Source organism: Ananas comosus, unplaced genomic scaffold (assembly GCF_001540865.1).
Source record: "Ananas comosus cultivar F153 unplaced genomic scaffold, ASM154086v1, whole genome shotgun sequence".
In the NCBI taxonomy this organism is placed as follows: Eukaryota; Viridiplantae; Streptophyta; class Magnoliopsida; order Poales; family Bromeliaceae; genus Ananas; species Ananas comosus.
In genome coordinates this window covers 5,114-21,987 of record NW_017890642.1, presented here as the reverse complement: position 1 = coordinate 21,987, position 16,874 = coordinate 5,114, and the positions used below count along the sequence as shown (strand labels likewise).

Below are 16,874 nucleotides of genomic sequence, written 5' to 3'. Positions count from 1 at the left end.
ACAATCTCATCGAGGTACACTTGTGCGAGCTTCTCCCCAGTCCAAGTCGTATGAATAGGTGTGAAGTGCGCCGACTTCGTCAACCTATCCACGATTACCCAAATAGCATCATGCCCGGCCTGTGAGTGGGGCAATCCCATAACAAAATCCATGGTGATCATCTCCTACTTCCACACGAAAATGGGCAAACTCTGAAGTTTTTTCGCTGGTAATCGGTGCTCAGCCTTCACTTGTTGGCAAATTAAATATTTAGCAACAAACTCACCAACATCCTTTTTCATCTCCGGCTACCAATAAAGTAGCTTCAAATTCTTGTACATCTTGATGTCTCCCGGATGTATAGCATAGGGTGCCCGGTGTGTGTAATACACTGAACATTTGCGAATTGCGAAGTTCGAGTGTGAGGAAGGATGTGTGGATCTATATTACATGTTCTAAATGATTTGGACAAGTTTTTGAATAAGTTAGAGAGTGATTGGAGGGTTAAAAGCAAGAAAGTGCATTGAACGGACGAAATCAGCATTTTTCTGCTTGCTGTACCGGTACAGCCATCACCTTGTACCGGTACAGACTGGCAGAAACGTGGCAGCAAGGGTCTTTTGGTCATTTCACCTCTTGTTCTTATCTATTTCAGTCCAGCACGACCAGGGATGTTTGCTGGAGTGTGCTAGAGCTCAGAGGAGCTGCCCTACACCTTTCTCTCTCTCTCTCTCTCTCTAGGATTTTTCTCTCTCTCTACAAAGGAGTCGCCGTTTTGCGCCGATTTCGCGTCCCGCTCGACGCTCGCTGTTTAGGTGGACTTGGGGCCAGCTTTTAAAAGGTAAAATGGAGTGTTTTGACAGTATGATTCATGTCTAATGCTGAGAATCACTGGAAGAGAGCTTTAGAGAGATAATTAACTTGATTTCTCTCTAATTCATGGTTTAGTGTCGGATTTTGAGCCATTTTGGTGTTGTTGCTCCTAGCTGATTTGGAGAGGGATTGCAGCAGCTAAAGAGGAGTTCCTCAGCTGTGAATTAGCCATCTTAGACCAGGGATAAACTACTTCAAGGCTGGACCAAGGTAATTATTGGTGTATGAAGCTATTTCGCGATTATACGAAGTTTATTTGACTAGCTTAATGCAGTTTGGATTGTGCTCTTCGCAGCAGGTTTGCGGATTAATTTAAGCTTAATTGGTGACCTTGGGGACTGGTTAGAAGGTGTTTTAACCTGAGGTAGGCAGGAATTGCAGTTAGAAAACTGAAATTGTAAGATTCCGACTATAGTTATTATTATTTGACGATTTTGATGCCGTTTTGGAAATTGTTCGCAGCGGGCTTGCGACGGACTTTCGGATTATCTCCGGCTGATGGGTGAAGGCTTTTAGAAACTTAAATTGAGGTATTAACTCAGCCAAAACAAGAATTAAGCTATTACTTCGTACTAAGTACAACGTGTGCCGCAATTGGACAATTCGGTCGTAGTTTGATGCGCCTTCCGTGTTTCATTTTCAGCAGAGTTGGGGCTCCGTTGAGTTGAATTTCGGGATTTCTTGTGGCTGGATTGAGTTTAGTGATAGGTGGGTCTGACCTTTCCGAAATAGGTGAATTTCCCTCTATGTCTCCTTTGACATCTGAGTTGAAGTTATTCTATATTTGTGTGAATATATGTATAGTTCAAGGCATTGCGACATGCATTGATGGGTAGACCATATCGGATATGATAGCATCAGTAAACAGTAAGGAAAGATTCATGATTTGTTCATTCTACATGGTTACCTATTAAAGTACTACGTGTTCATGATACTAGTAGCTTGCATATGCAATTTTAGCTTGATGTTATCCAAGGGGATATAATGATAAGTTCGTAAATGGACTAATTAGTTCTGTTGAACAACAAAGAGATTGATGTATTTAGGATTGAGCTATGCAATGTTATATAGCAAGTATAATTGCTATACTCTGAAAGATCAGGTAAAGGCATTTGTTTGGCATATGCATTTCTAATTGTAGAATGAATGGCATAGATATCATGTGAAGAGTGTTTTATCGCCTGTTTTACTTGCTTGCATTACCCTGTTAGTTTCTACTTTCACATGATAGACTTGTATTATGGTATATGTTCTAGTAAGTAACTAAACTTTCATATCATGGCATAACTTGAATGATTATTCAACTGAATATATTCTAGTAAATAACTAGATTTGGATATGATAACATACTTATATAGTCAAGTAGAGATTTATATTGGACTACAGGATATGTGCCATGAGTCTATGAACAGAACCTTAGTAAACCACTTTTCTTATGTGTAAGGAGTAGAGAGAGATTGTGAGTGACTGACCAGGTATAGCCTGATAGAATCACTAGTGTGATGTAAAGCTTTAACTTGTCAAGTTATGTTAACGACTGGGAGAATCTTGTCAACAAGTTGTTGATAGTGACTTATGATTGGGTACTACAGTGCCGACCTTGGGTCGAGTTGAGATTTCATGTCAGAGACATGATGCTGTTGAGATATTTGTATCCTGGACTATAGCTAGCATGCCATTATGCTCTTTCGTACATACTTGCGGGGGTCGCGCCCCCCAAGCCCCGCGTTCCGGAGTGGCTTGAGTTGAGATTCCATGTCAGGGACATGATGTTGTTGTGTGACTGGTACTGTGGACCACGGCTTGCATGCCATTGTGCACGTTTGCACACGCTTGCGGGGTCGTTTCCCCCCAAGCTAGCACTCCCGAACAGCTTAGCGACAGATGCTCGCAAATGTACGAAGTGAGCGCCGAAATGGAATGCCGTGGGGGAGGCTCATTCCTAGAGTGGGGATGTTGACTACCACGAGGCCATTAGGCACGACGCGGCTTGAACTTACCTTGTGTAAGTCCGTTGAGAATTGGGTTACGTCAAGTACTTTGACCATAGCTGGACAGAGTAGTAAAGTTACTATATGACTTGGGTTAAGTGAGCTTAATGATGAACAACCTAGAAGTTGACATTATGATTGGTTAGCAACATAATGAATGACATTATGTTTCTTTCTTGCTATGGAACAAGGTAATTACATGATATCATCTGTAATTTCAGTAAAGTGAATTATCTTGCATACATTCTGATATATGTTTGGTTAAATTGTCAAGTAATATGATTGATAGAATCTATCATGATAACTGATACCTGCAATCTATTGATGTCATTTATGGTTGAGCAAATATCATGAGTAGTTTACTTCTATATCTGTTGCATGTAATTGCTTATTGCTGCATTTACTCGCTTCTTTATTGCTATCTACTCATGACACTGTTGACCTAGTGGTGTACTTCGCCACTCTCGGCGGCTTACCCACTGGGAACTATTGCTTAATAGTTCTCATGCCCTCTTTGTTGTTGTTTTTACAGAGCCTTCCACCCCGGGAAAGGCTAGGGTTCTTGGCGAGGGGTCTGCGGCTAGCTAGAGCCTTTTTGGACGTGTACTAGATGACCTCCACTAGTTTATGTAGTTTAGTACAGAGATGTATATTAAGTTTTTGTAAATTGTACTTTATATTTCTTTCCTGTATTAAGGTTTGGATTTTATAAGTTTATAAGTCGTGCTCTGATTACCTAATTAGAATTATATGCTTTTACTATATGGTTTGTAGACGCCTTGTGTATACTTGAGTTGTGGGTACACGGCGGGTCTGTGCACGTGACCGGATATGCTTCCGCTGGTACCCGGGCGTGACAGATTATTGTGGTATCAGAGCCTAGGGGTGAGTCTTAATCGACCTAGTAAATCTTTAGGCCAGTTGAACGATCAGGATTAGGAGCGTGAGAGACAGGGTCTTTTGCGACTATGTTGAGCGAAAGTATTATGATTGGGTTATACTTATAACTCCAAAATTGTTGGAGTTCGATTGAAATGAATAACCTCTATGTTCTTCCAAAATCACGTTGGCGGCCGACAACGCGATATTGGGGAATAGTGGGCGGTCATTTCATTACTTTCGCATGATTGGGATTTTACAATTTTAAGTGGGGCTACGATTGCATGGGTTGTTTTAACCTGTGCCTATTTTGTTTATTACAGCTTGCATTGTCAAAGATGCACCCGACGGCAACTGATGCAACTGAGCCAGAACGACATGAACCTTCTGAATCTAACGAGGTTCAGGAATTAAAAGAACAGCTGGCTACTTTAGTTGGAGTGGTGGAGCGACAAGCGAATGTGACGCTAATTCAAGCCGAGGCTTTGCACCGACAGGATGAAGGAATCAGACGGTTAGAGAACCTGTTGATTCAACAGACGACTGATCTCAAGAAATTCCACGAGGTTTCGGATCGTACCTTGACTGTAAGAAAAGGTGTGGAATGCACTGAAAGAGCCAAAGAGGCTACCAAGGGCGATTTATTACATGTCGGAGAATCATCAAGGAAACTAAAGAAGAATCAACCTTGGGAACTTGGTTCCTTTTCTAAGCAAAGAAGATTGAGGAGACGATTACCTCGGCCATGTGTAATTTGTGGAGGTCCGCATGTTCCCCCAAAGTGTCCTCAGCGGAAAGGAAAGTGTTTTGTATGTGGTCAGGAGGGCCATTTTCGCTCTGAGTGCCCAAGAAAGAACATGTTGACTAAGGTATCTGTACCGACTTTGTTGCAAAAAGTACCCAGTGGGGGTACGCCGACGGAATCATAGAGTCAAATGACGACAGAGATAACTATTGCAGGTAGTACTTTATACAATGTTCCTATGATTCGATATGATCATAATGATTGCTTTAGTTGCATCTCTGATCGGCTGTTGGCCGAGTTGAATAGCATTATTTTCTTCCTTAATGCATGTAGAATTGATTTAATAGACTGGTTTGGATTGAAATTTAGTTGGGAGATACTTTATACCATGGTTTGTGCGAACTAAATTGATTCGCCTTGAAACTTTGAACATTATGCAATGCATCTTGAAGGATTTCGCCTCGCTGATTGCGAGAATGGTCATTTTACCTAAATTAGGTAATTATAGAAATGTTGGTAGGTACCAAGTGTAACTACTAAGCACTATTGAAAATGATACTCTTGGAATTCTTCTTAACGAATGAATGATTAACCCTTGTAGATGAGCATGATGAGAAGGGTTGGATTTTACCCTCGAATTATTGAAAAAGGTGAAATGGAATTTCATCCATTAAAATCATGAATTCTATGGATGAAAGAAAAGCTTTTTATTACGAGACAGTGATATGAATCCATCAACAACGGTGGAATGGATTTCCCATCCTTTTTAGATGATTTCAAATGAAGATTCAGTTCTAGTTTCGCGGACGAAACTCCTTTTAGGAGGGGTGAATGTAATACACTGAACATTTGCGAATTGCGAAGTTCGAGTGTGAGGAAGGATGTGTGGATCTATATTACATGTTCTAAATGATTTGGACAAGTTTGAATAAGTTAGAGAGTGATTAGAGGGTTAAAAGCAAGAAAGTGCATTGAACGGACGAAATCAGCATTTTTCTGCTTGCTGTACCGGTACAGCCATCACCTTGTACCGGTACAGACTGGCAGAAACGTGGCAGCAAGGGTCTTTTGGTCATTTCACCTCTTGTTCTTATCTATTTCAGTCCAGCACGACCAGGGATGTTTGCTGGAGTGTGCTAGAGCTCAGAGGAGCTGCCCTACACCTTTCTCTCTCTCTCGCTCTAGGATTTTTCTCTCTCTCTACAAAGGAGTCGCCGTTTTGCGCCGATTTCGCGTCCCGCTCGACGCTCGCTGTTTAGGTGGACTTGGGGCCAGCTTTTAAAAGGTAAAATGGAGTGTTTTGACAGTATGATTCATGTCTAATGCTGAGAATCACTGGAAGAGAGCTTTAGAGAGATAATTAACTTGATTTCTCTCTAATTCATGGTTTAGTGTCGGATTTTGAGCCATTTTGGTGTTGTTGCTCCTAGCTGATTTGGAGAGGGATTGCAGCAACTAAAGAGGAGTTCCTCAGCTGTGAATTAGCCATCTTAGACCAGGGATAAACTACTTCAAGGCTGGACCAAGGTAATTATTGGTGTATGAAGCTATTTCGCGATTATACGAAGTTTATTTGACTAGCTTAATGCAGTTTGGATTGTGCTCTTCGCAGCAGGTTTGCGGATTAATTTAAGCTTAATTGGTGACCTTGGGGACTGGTTAGAAGGTGTTCTAACCTGAGGTAAGTAGGAATTGCAGTTAGAAAACTGAAATTGTAAGATTCCGACTATAGTTATTACTATTTGACGATTTTGATGTCGTTTTGGAAATTGTTCGCAGCGGGCTTGCGACGGACTTTCGGATTATCTCCGGCTGATGGGTGAAGGCTTTTAGAAACTTAACTTGAGGTATTAACTCAGCCAAAACAAGAATTAATCTATTACTTCGTACTAAGTACAATGTGTGCCGCAATTGGACAATTCGGTCGTAGTTTGATGCGCCTTCCGTGTTTCGTTTTCAGCAGAGTTGGGGCTCCGTTGAGTTGAATTTCGGGATTTCTTGTGGCTGGATTGAGTTTAGTGATAGGTGGGTCTGACCTTTCCGAAATGGGTGAATTTCCCTCTATGTCTCCTTTGACATCTGAGTTGAAGTTATTCCATATTTGTGTGAATATATGTATAGTTCAAGGCATTGCGACATGCATTGATGGGTAGACCATATCGGATATGATAGCATCAGTAAACAGTAATGAAAGATTCATGATTTGTTCATTCTACATGGTTACCTATTAAAGTACTACGTGTTCATGATACTAGTAGCTTGCAGATGCAATTTTAGCTTGATGTTATCCAAGGGGATATAATGATAAGTTCGTAAATGGACTAATTAGTTCTGTTGAACAACAAAGAGATTGATGTATTTAGGATTGAGCAATGCAATGTTATATAGCAAGTATAATTGCTATACTCTGAAAGATCAGGTAAAGGCCTTTGTTTGGCATATGCATTTCTAATTGTAGAATGAATGGCATAGAGATCATGTGAAGAGTGTTTTATCGCTTGTTTTACTTGCTTGCATTACCCTGTTAGTTTCTACTTTCACATGATAGACTTGTATTATGGTATATGTTCTAGTAAGTAACTAGACTTTCATATGATGGCATAACAAGAATGATTATTCAACTGAATATAATCTAGTAAATAACTAGATTTGGATATGATAACATACTTGTATAGTCAAGTAGAGATTTATATTGGACTACAGGATATGTGCCATGAGTCTATGAACAGAACCTTAGTAAACCACTTTCCTTATGTGTAAGGACTAGAGAGAGATTGTGAGTGACTGACCAGGTATAGCCTGATAGAATCACTAGTGTGATGTAAAGCTTTAACTTATCAAGTTATGTTAACGACTGGGAGAATCTTGTCAACAAGTTGTTGATAGTGACTTATGATTGGGTACTACAGTGCCGACCTTGGGTCGAGTTGAGATTTCATGTCAGAGATATGATGCTGTTGAGATATTTGTATCCTGGACTATAGCTAGCATGCCATTATGCTCTTTCGTACATACTTGCGGGGGTCGCGCCCCCCAAACCCCGCGTTCCGGAGTGGCTTGAGTTGAGATTCCATGTCAGGGACATGATGTTGTTGTGAGACTGGTACTGTGGACCACGGCTTGCATGCCATTGTGCACGTTTGCACACGCTTGCGAGGTCGTTTCCCCCCAAGCTAGCACTCCCGAACAGCTTAGCGACAGATGCTCGCAAATGTACGAAGTGAGCGCCGAAATGGAATGCCGTAGGGGAGGCTCATTCCTAGAGTGGGGATGTTGACTACCACGGGGCCATTAGGCACGGCGCGGCTTGAACTTACCTTGTGTAAGTCCGTTGAGAATTGGGTTACGTCAAGTACTTTGACCATAGCTGGACAGAGTAGTAAAGTTACTATATGACTTGGGTTAAGTGAGCTTAATGATGAACAACCTAGAAGTTGACATTATGATTGGTTAGCAACATAATGAATGACATTATGTTTCTTTCTTGCTATGGAACAAGGTAATTACATGATATCATCTGTAATTTCAGTAAAGTGAATTATCTTGCATACATTCTGATATATGTTTTGTTAAATTGTCAAGTAATATGATTGATAGAATCTATTATGATAACTGATACCTGCAATCTATTGATGTCTTTTATGGTTGAGCAAATAGCATGAGTAGTTTACTTCCATATCTGTTGCATGTAATTGCTTATTGCTGCATTTACTCGCTTCTTTATTGCTATCTACTCATGACACTGTTGACCTAGTGGTGTACTTCGCCACTCTCGGCGGCTTACCCACTGGGAACTATTGCTTAATAGTTCTCACGCCCTCTTTGTTGTTGTTTTTACAGAGCCTTCCACCCCGGGAAAGGCTAGGGTTCTTTGCGAGGAGTCTGCGGCTAGCTAGAGCCTTTTTGGACGTGTACTAGATGACCTCCACCAGTTTATGTAGTTTAGTACAGAGATGTATATTAAATTTTTGTAAATTGTACTTTATATTTCTTTCCTGTATTAAGGTTTGGATTGTATAAGTTTATAAGTCATGCTGTGATTACCTGATTAGAATTATATGCTTTTACTATATGATTTGTAGACGCCTTGTGTATACTTGAATTGTGGGTACACGGCGGGTCTGTGCACTCGACCGGATATGCTTCCGCTGGTACCCGGGCGTGACAGTGTGCTTCTTGAAGAATATTCTTTTTAATTCCCGAATCCACCGGTACACATAACCGTCCACGAAATCACATCAACCCTTGGTCGTCCATAGGGAAATCACTGGTGCAACTATCGACCATTTTATCTTTAATCTTTTGCAACTCCACATTGGAAACTTGCTTTTCTTTAATTTTTTCCAAAAGTGTAGGTTGCACTACTAAGGTCATCAACCTCAAGGGTGTGTCATATGTCACCACTTCCAACTCCAACCGCTTCATCTGCTCAATCAACTGCGGTTGAGTAATAACATGCATCGCTAAGTTTTCCATCGCTTTCCTACTTAGCGCATTCGCCACCACGTTAGCCTTGCCCGGGTGGTAGAGAATAGTTAAGTCATAATCCTTGAGTAGCTCCAACCATCTGCGCTGCCTCAAGTTCAACTCCTTCTGAGAGAAAAGATACTTTAAACTCTTGTGATTCGTGTATACTTTACATCGCTCGCCATAAAAATAGTGGTGCCATAGCTTCAATGCAGGGACCGGTCTCTCGGGAACTGGTCTCTCCTAGCCAGGGACCGGTTGCCTCAAGCCCAGCCGCCGTACTTGTAATATACCGAAAATTCGAAAAATAAATATCGAACTTTAGTCAAATTGACCAAAGTGCGAGGATGGTACACTTCGGAAAGTCCGAAGGTGTTAAGAGGATCAAAAGTGCGTTATGGGAGGTTTTCGAGAGCTAAAGAATCAAAAATCTGTAAACTGCAGTTTTTGAGCTCTCGGGGACCGATCGCTGGTGGGAGAGACCGGTCCCCGAACGCGTGAGAAGTGAGAGAGGCCGAAAATCGGCTAAGTCCCAGAAAACTAGCTCTCGGGAACCGGTTCCTGCGGGGAGAGACCGGTCCCCGAGAGACCGGTCCCCCAGTGAGAGACCGGTTGCGTCGCGCGTACGCCCTACTGCCCGCAGGAAGAGCTCTCGGGAACCGGTCCCTAGTCGGGGAGACCGGTCCCTCGCTCCGAGATCTGCCAAGTTCGAGCAGTGTAATAAAGTGAAAGTTGAGGGGTTTAACAGCAATTTTGCAACCCATAGAGTATAGTATGGGGGAAAATGAGATGTTTCTCTCATTTCACTCCCTCTCACACTCTCATCTCTCCTTCTCTCTATAGAAGACTAAGAAGAGAAGAAAGGAAAGGAAGAGAAGAAGAAGAAGAAGGTGAAGAACAAGAAGAAGAGTTGAAGCAACTCTCTCCCCTCCTTCTCTAGCTTGGAAAAGGAGCAAGCTTAGAGATAAGCTTTGCCCCTTCTCATGATAAATCCCAAACTAGGGTTTGGGTAAACCTAGAAATGGTTTTAACGAAACCTTTTGAGTCATTGAAGCTTTTCTTTTACTTCATTTGAGATTGAGACGATGGCATGAGTGCAAGAGGTGAAGCTTGAAGGTGAGTTTCAACCCCTCTCATGGTAGAATTCAAAAAAGGGTTTTGATTTATCTAAGGATGGTTTTAATGGACTTCCTAGAGTAGAATGAAGCTTCCTTTGCTTCCCAATGAGATCAAACCCTAGGTTTGATATATGCTATTGAGCTAGGGCACCCAAATTGGGGCTTTTGCTTGCGAGGGTTTCAAAGTGAAATTGACCCTCTAGAAACCTAATTGGGGATATTTTCGACGCGTTGGTGTGCTCGGAATAACATTACGAAAAGTCTATAAAAAGTTATGGGCAAAATAGCCTAAGTTGGCTTCGTTTTGCCGCAGGTGAAGAACAATGAGTCTAAAAATTCCAAGAAAAGTGTCGGAGCACCTTTGAGAACCTACGAGGTTGGTGGTGCTATCCAAACTCGTTGAACTTCCTTCTATGCCTAATGTGTCATTCAATTGAGCATATGTTATATACATTGTTGCATGCATTGTAGGGTAAATGTGATGAGAGTAATGTGATATTGCATATTGTGAGTACAATTTGCTTAATGAGATGCTCGAGAACTCCTATGAATGTTTAACCCTATGTATGCATGAGGTAAACTGTGAGCACCAAAGTGAGACAAGAGAACAGAGTGACACAATAAGACATAGATCGAGTGGCATTCGATAAGGTAAAGTAAAGTGACACTAGAGTTAGTGTGAGGCAAAGAATTAATATGATGTAAAGAGTAATGACAATGACTAAAGTTAATGTAATATGGAGCATAAAGAACATGCAAAGAGTAAAGTACACGATTGCTAGAGATAGCCTAAAAGTAAAGAAATGTAAAGAACCATGATTGCTAGAGTAGCAACATAAAGTGATGAAAAGAACACTAGAGTTAGTGTAATGACATGATTGAACTTGTAATCCTTAGAGTTAGGAATTCGATCATACTTGCTATGAGTTCCGTGCTCGAGGGCAGTCGCTCCCCATCGGGCGATGCGCTCCGGAGTTTTTGCATCACGGGTTGGAGTAAACCCGAGGACGGTCTTAGCGGGAGGAAGCTGAGGGCCCACGATGATGGACTTAATGTGAAGCAAGTTATTGTGGCGAACCCCCCGAGTTAGCTGTGAGATTAAAGAACACAGAACAAAGTTAAAGAACAAAGAGTAAAGAACAAAGAACTTGCATAATCTGCATAAGTTTTATGTTGAGCATACCTCTTACTTTATTGTTCAGGCATATTAGCATCATGTTGTAGATTGGTTACTATATTCAGCTTATCCTTTCTATTATGCCTGAGTTAGTCCTAGTGGAAAAGTCGGTGATGTTGGGGCCGAACCCACTGGGAACTTTGTTGTAGTTCTCACCCCACTATTTTCATAGAGCCGGGACCGAGCGAGCCGGCGAGCGACCGCGGTAAAGGTATCGCACCATAGTCAGAGGCCACCAGAGTTGGGTTATTACATTTTGTTAGTAGTTTACCCTTTTATCATTTTTTGTATTTGATGATTTAAGATGTTAATGTATAAAATAAAGAAAGAAAAGAATGTAATTTTTATTTGGAGCAAATGTGATGTAAAAAGAAATGATGCAAGCAATGTAAAGATCATGAATATACAACTTGGATGAAATGGATGCATGTATGTGATCAAAAGTTGAATCATAATACTTGTGTAGATGTTTAGTTCCATTTCTTTCACTCATGGCTATTGCTTACCCTCGTGTAAGCCACTTGTGTATGTTTTCGCTAGTGCACTTCTTTTTGAAAATGTACATGTGATGAGCCTTGGACGGACAGGGGAAGCTCTGTCCGTTCGGCGTCTGTTTGACGTGCTCGGGCAGGCCTAAATTGGTATCGGTCCCGAGGCGTGACAGATATCGTGGTATCAGAGCCAAGAGTGAAAGAATAGGAATAGACCTAGAGACCCTTAGGATTGGAAGACCTTAAGGATCTAGGAAACGTGAGTGACGTGAAATTAAAGTTAGCGAAATCATGTGATTGGGTTAAGTTGGGACGTCTCTAATGTGATCAGAGGCTAAGTTTAATTTTCATTTGTTTCCTACTCCTTGTTTTGTGTCGGGCGGCCGACGACATAATGCTTGGGGCAAGAACGAATGTATAAGTTGCTTTCGCCGGATTGGGTATGGTCAAGTAATGTTGGTCATGTAGCTAATGCGAGATGCTTCTTTTCAGGAAGCAATGGCACCTCGTGGATGACCGCAGACAAGGTCGATGCCGGAGGAGCCGAATGCGGAGCCCGAGCGATCTGGAGCTAGTGGCGACGGAGAGCTTAGGGAACAGATGGCCGCGCTTATTGGCGTAGTGCGGCAACAAGCGGAGTCTGTTCAACGCCAAGGGGAACAGATTCAGCGGCTCTAGGAGGCTTTGGAGCGTCAGCAGGCGGCGGCCTAGGCGGGTGTCGAGCATGTCGTGCCCCCTGTGGTAGTGCCGGGCGTGGATGAGGGAGTGGCGGCAGCAGCAGCTGTCCCAGTTACGATAGTACCGGCCGGATCGGGAACCTCAAATCTCGATAGCGCGGCGGAAGAGGCGGAGCGAGAGCGCACGTTGATGGCTCTCATTCAGTTCAAGAAGTTCAACCCACCTACCTTCGAGGGCGGTTTGGTAGAGCCGGCGGTCGTGGAGTCGTGGATCGACTCAATGGAGACGCTCTTCGAGGATCTCAATACCTCGGAGAAGGACAAGGTGTACCTCGCCACCCATTGTCTAGATAAGGCGGCGATGGTGTGGTGGAAGCGAGTTAAGCGGGATCGACCTACCGATCTTCCGCTCATGCTTTGGGAGGAGTTCAAGAGAGCGGTCTTCGCGAACTACTTCCCCGACACGGTGAAGCGGAGGTTGCAAGAAAAGTTCCGCAAGTTGAGACAGGGCGATCGATCGGTGGGGGAGTATGAGCAGGAATTCTCCCACATTATCGACTGCGTTCCCGATGTTGTTCGAGATGATCGGGACCGTGCTGATTGGTTCTTGCGAGGACTCCAGCCGAGGATTTATGAAAAGGTGCAAATCTTGAAGCTGACGACCTTTGCGGAGGTCTTCGATAGAGCCTTGTGGGCGGAGCACAGTAGCGCCCATGTACGTGAGGAAAGGGAGGCTATGGCCGAAAGTAAAGAGAAAGGCAAGAAGCGGATGGCGGGCGGTGCCGGGAGCCGGCCAAATGCTAAGAAACCCCCTCGGTATCCCCGACAACAGTCGAGGAATTGGAGACCTCCTCGATGCGTCATTTGTGGCGGAGAGCACCGAGTGTCGACTTGCCCGCAGCGAGACGGCAAATGTTTCAAGTGTGGCATACCGGGACATCTTATCAGGGAGTGCCCGACGTGGACGTTGTCTGCGTCAACGGCGGCATCAGCACCGTCTACCCCGAGACAGCTTGCGGGGTTACCACCAGCAATGTCAGCTGGGCGCGCGTCATAACAGCGTCAGCCGGAAGGATCGAGAGCGCCGAGCGGCCGAGTCTTTGCCGCTCAGGTGGAGGAGCAGCAACCTGCAGCACCCGACGATGTCGTGGCAGGTATAATTGTGATTAAAGGCACTAGAGCTAGAGCAGTGTTTGATACAGGCGCATCTCATTCATTCATTAGCACGTCATTTGCTAAAACTCATGGCATAGAGATGGTGTACAACGAGGATTACTGGTGGGTGAACGCCCCAGAACATTCATTCAGTGTCCACAACGAGTGTTTGGCGTGTCCAGTGCAAATAGGCGATTGGATTATGCCGATTGATCTGCTAGTGCTAAATTAGATGTGGGGANGTTTCATATTTTTCTGACACCCGTAGAGTGAGAAATAAAATCCGAAAGCTATCTGATAAAGATTGCAGTTCGGTACAGTTTTCAGTGACCAAACGGGGTCGAAACTGAACCAGTGATCGTCAGCTTTCTAAGTTAAGTAAAACCGAACATGACTGTCAAGTTTGAGCTCAAACGGACACTCAGGGAGCTCCGGCGAAAGTTATCAGATTTCAAGCTGCCCGAGAGTGAATAGTGTTTTTTTTTTTTTCCCATATCAATAAGTTATTGGTTCTTCTCCTTCGTCCGGAGATCACACTTGTCATATTTACTCATTTCTTATTACATAGATCATACCTATTTCTGGGCAGAGAGAGAGTCTACCCTTTTTGTGAAGTTGCTGAGTCTCTTGCAATTGGAGGATGGTTTTGGTGGAGCAAGCTGATCCCACTACAACAATATTGATATTTAGCAACATTTTTCTAGCAACACTTAGTTATACGTTGCTATTTATTTTATTTAGTAACACATAAATGAAAGTGTTGCTGAATATATAAATTCACCAACATTATATAATAAATGTTGCTAAAGGTTATAATTACCCGCATATATTATTATATGTCGCAATAAAAATTAATATTTAAAACTTATATACAAACATAATTATAAAATAATTATGAAAATAACAAAAATATAAAAAATGTTGGTAGTTAATTAAAAAATATCTTAAATGCACAAACAAAAGTATGAAAACTTATTAATTAGTGGTCGAACCACTTTGCCCTCATGTGCAAACTTATATATTTTTTAATTAATTTATAGTTTGACATTGAATCAAAGGTTAGATAGAAATTAAAAGTTCAATTTTTAAACATAAATTTTTAATTAAAAATTTTAAAATCAAATTTTAAATTTATATATGAATTAAAATTATAAATTTTATAATTGTTTAAGATTTGAATTTCAAATTTTAATTTTCAATTTAAATATAAAATTCAAATTTAAATTTGATTTTGAAACTAACTTTAGTAATGCATTTTAACTTGCATATGAATGTTGTAGTAAATTACATATTTAAACTTGTATTATTAATTTTAATTCTAAATTTAAATTCAAAATAGAATTTTTTTAATTTTAATTATAAATGTAAGTTGTTAGTTTGATCAATCAATCAAAACCACAAATTAATACTATATTTGTTATTTTTAGTCATTAAATAGGAAAAGATATTTAAGATTAACCGAAACCCAAACCCAAATCCGACCAAACTCAAATGTGCCAATCTAATCGATAGTAAAGATGTATTGGTTTGATTATGGTTCTAAAAAATAAAAATCCAACTTATTCGGATTGGAATTATTATTTTTATCTGTACTCATTACTCGTTAAAAAAAAAAAAAATTTATACATATAATATAAAGCTATTTATTTTAGCATTTACTATATAGAAATTATTTAATATACTAATTTAATATATAGCATATTAAATAGTCTGGTTAAATATTTTGATTTTATATATGAATTTTCATTTTTTTTAATTTGCATTAAGAGTCTTGTTATAATATAATAATATTTAATAATATAATATAATAGAGGGCCCTGAGTGATAATAATAATATTAATTTGCAAATTTAAGAAAATAAATTAATCAGACTATTATATATTATAAATTCCCGCTAGTTTTTTTTCTAAGCCCGCGCTTTTTTTTTTTTGGCGTGGGGGGCATGGGTTAGGGTTTGAAATAGGTAAAAGGGGTTTTTTTTACTTAGCTGGCTATCAGTTTCAAGAAAAAAAAAAAAGAAGAAAAGAAACCAAACCCGTCGCCCCCTTTGCAAGAGGAAGAAGCTTGGGCGTTGGAGGTTTCCTTGACTTGATGCAAACCTTTCTTCTCCACATCCTCATTTAAGGTATGGATTTATGCTTTTTCTATTGTCATGTGTTTGGTTTTCTCAATTAGCATATGTGTGGTCCCTGGTTGTGGTCCAATCCTTGAGGAGAATTATTTTTGGAGCCATAACCCTTTTTTTTTTAATAAAAAGTCTTTGTAGTTTTTAACTAGGTGGGATAGCTAGCTTTCTAGTGGGTTGAGTAAGTTTTTTTTCTTTTCTTTTTTGTAATTAATTGATAAAATAGTTTGCTCTCTTGGATTGCATTATTATTTTTGATTTACATATTTTTATATATGATATGCTTTTGTTAGTGCTATTGGCTCAAATTAGTTTTGATTATTATTTGATTTCTGTAAATTTATGGCCCTATTTTTGTAAATTTTAATTAGGCACCGATAATCTTTATCATTTCTTCCATATTAACAGTGTTGAAGATATATAACGAATTCCTCCTGTAGGGATTTTATGAAATAGACCATTCTTTAACTAATTTATCAACTTCAGTTGTTTTAGTTAGTTCAGTTAACAATTATAATTAAATTTGATGGCTCTATTCGCTATTGGCCATTAATTATTCTAAATTTTTATTTACTAAAAGTATATTAACATTATTAATTTTGATCGAATTATTAAAATCCATGAAGTTGTTATATATTTTAATTTAGGAGTTTTTGCTTGTATGAATTACGATTGTCAACTGATTGGGCCAAACAGGTGATCCAAGAAAAGAATGGATATAAAGTAATGATTCAATATAAGTAGTAGTAAGGAGCACAAGAAAGAACTTCAACATGTATTAAGCATGTAAATCATCATTAAGAAAAGTACTTGCCAAAGCAGATCAACAAACAGATCCAAAATAATGCACCTATCCACATCGACTCCTTGTGAGCAACCCATGCCTGTAATTACAAGGTGGAAAATAAGTAGCTTTTCTTGAAAAAAATAATTGAATCAGGTGTGCATATAGCACAACTGGAGGTCGCGGCTAAAATGACTACATCCACACGCCAAAGAGCTTTCCTCCACATAAGAAAGTCACTATACTATTTATAACCTTATGCAAATGTAAAAGTATGTTCTTCTTCTGCTAATATAAATGCTAGGTGCTTGTTTAACTCGGTTTCACTTATTGTTCTACATGCAAGAAGTGGAGTAATTTTGGCGTTTATTCTAAAAGGAAAAAACATCTCTAGGTAGTTTAATTTTGTTCTT

The 16,874-nt window shown here is 40.4% G+C and overlaps 3 long non-coding RNA genes across 6 annotated transcripts; all 3 read left to right on the top strand.

Moving 5' to 3' along the window:
- The first annotated feature begins 724 nt into the window (after window positions 1-724).
- Window positions 725-1,211, top strand: LOC109704003. 2 transcript variants are annotated; one of them, XR_002214121.1, is made up of 3 exons: window positions 725-820; window positions 928-1,062; window positions 1,151-1,211. It is a non-coding gene; the product is annotated as an uncharacterized LOC109704003 (long non-coding RNA). The 2 variants fall into 2 exon arrangements; XR_002214120.1 differs by having other exon boundaries at window positions 1,148-1,186.
- A 4,445-nt stretch (window positions 1,212-5,656) lies between these two features.
- Window positions 5,657-6,121, top strand: LOC109704001. Of its 2 annotated transcripts, none has more exons than XR_002214117.1 (3): window positions 5,657-5,752; window positions 5,860-5,994; window positions 6,083-6,121. It is a non-coding gene; the product is annotated as an uncharacterized LOC109704001 (long non-coding RNA). The 2 variants fall into 2 exon arrangements; XR_002214116.1 differs by having other exon boundaries at window positions 6,080-6,118.
- Window positions 6,116-8,322, top strand: LOC109704002. Of its 2 annotated transcripts, none has more exons than XR_002214119.1 (4): window positions 6,116-6,148; window positions 6,247-6,314; window positions 6,431-6,492; window positions 8,308-8,322. It is a non-coding gene; the product is annotated as an uncharacterized LOC109704002 (long non-coding RNA). The 2 variants fall into 2 exon arrangements; XR_002214118.1 differs by having other exon boundaries at window positions 6,428-6,492.
- The last annotated feature ends 8,552 nt before the right edge of the window (window positions 8,323-16,874 follow it).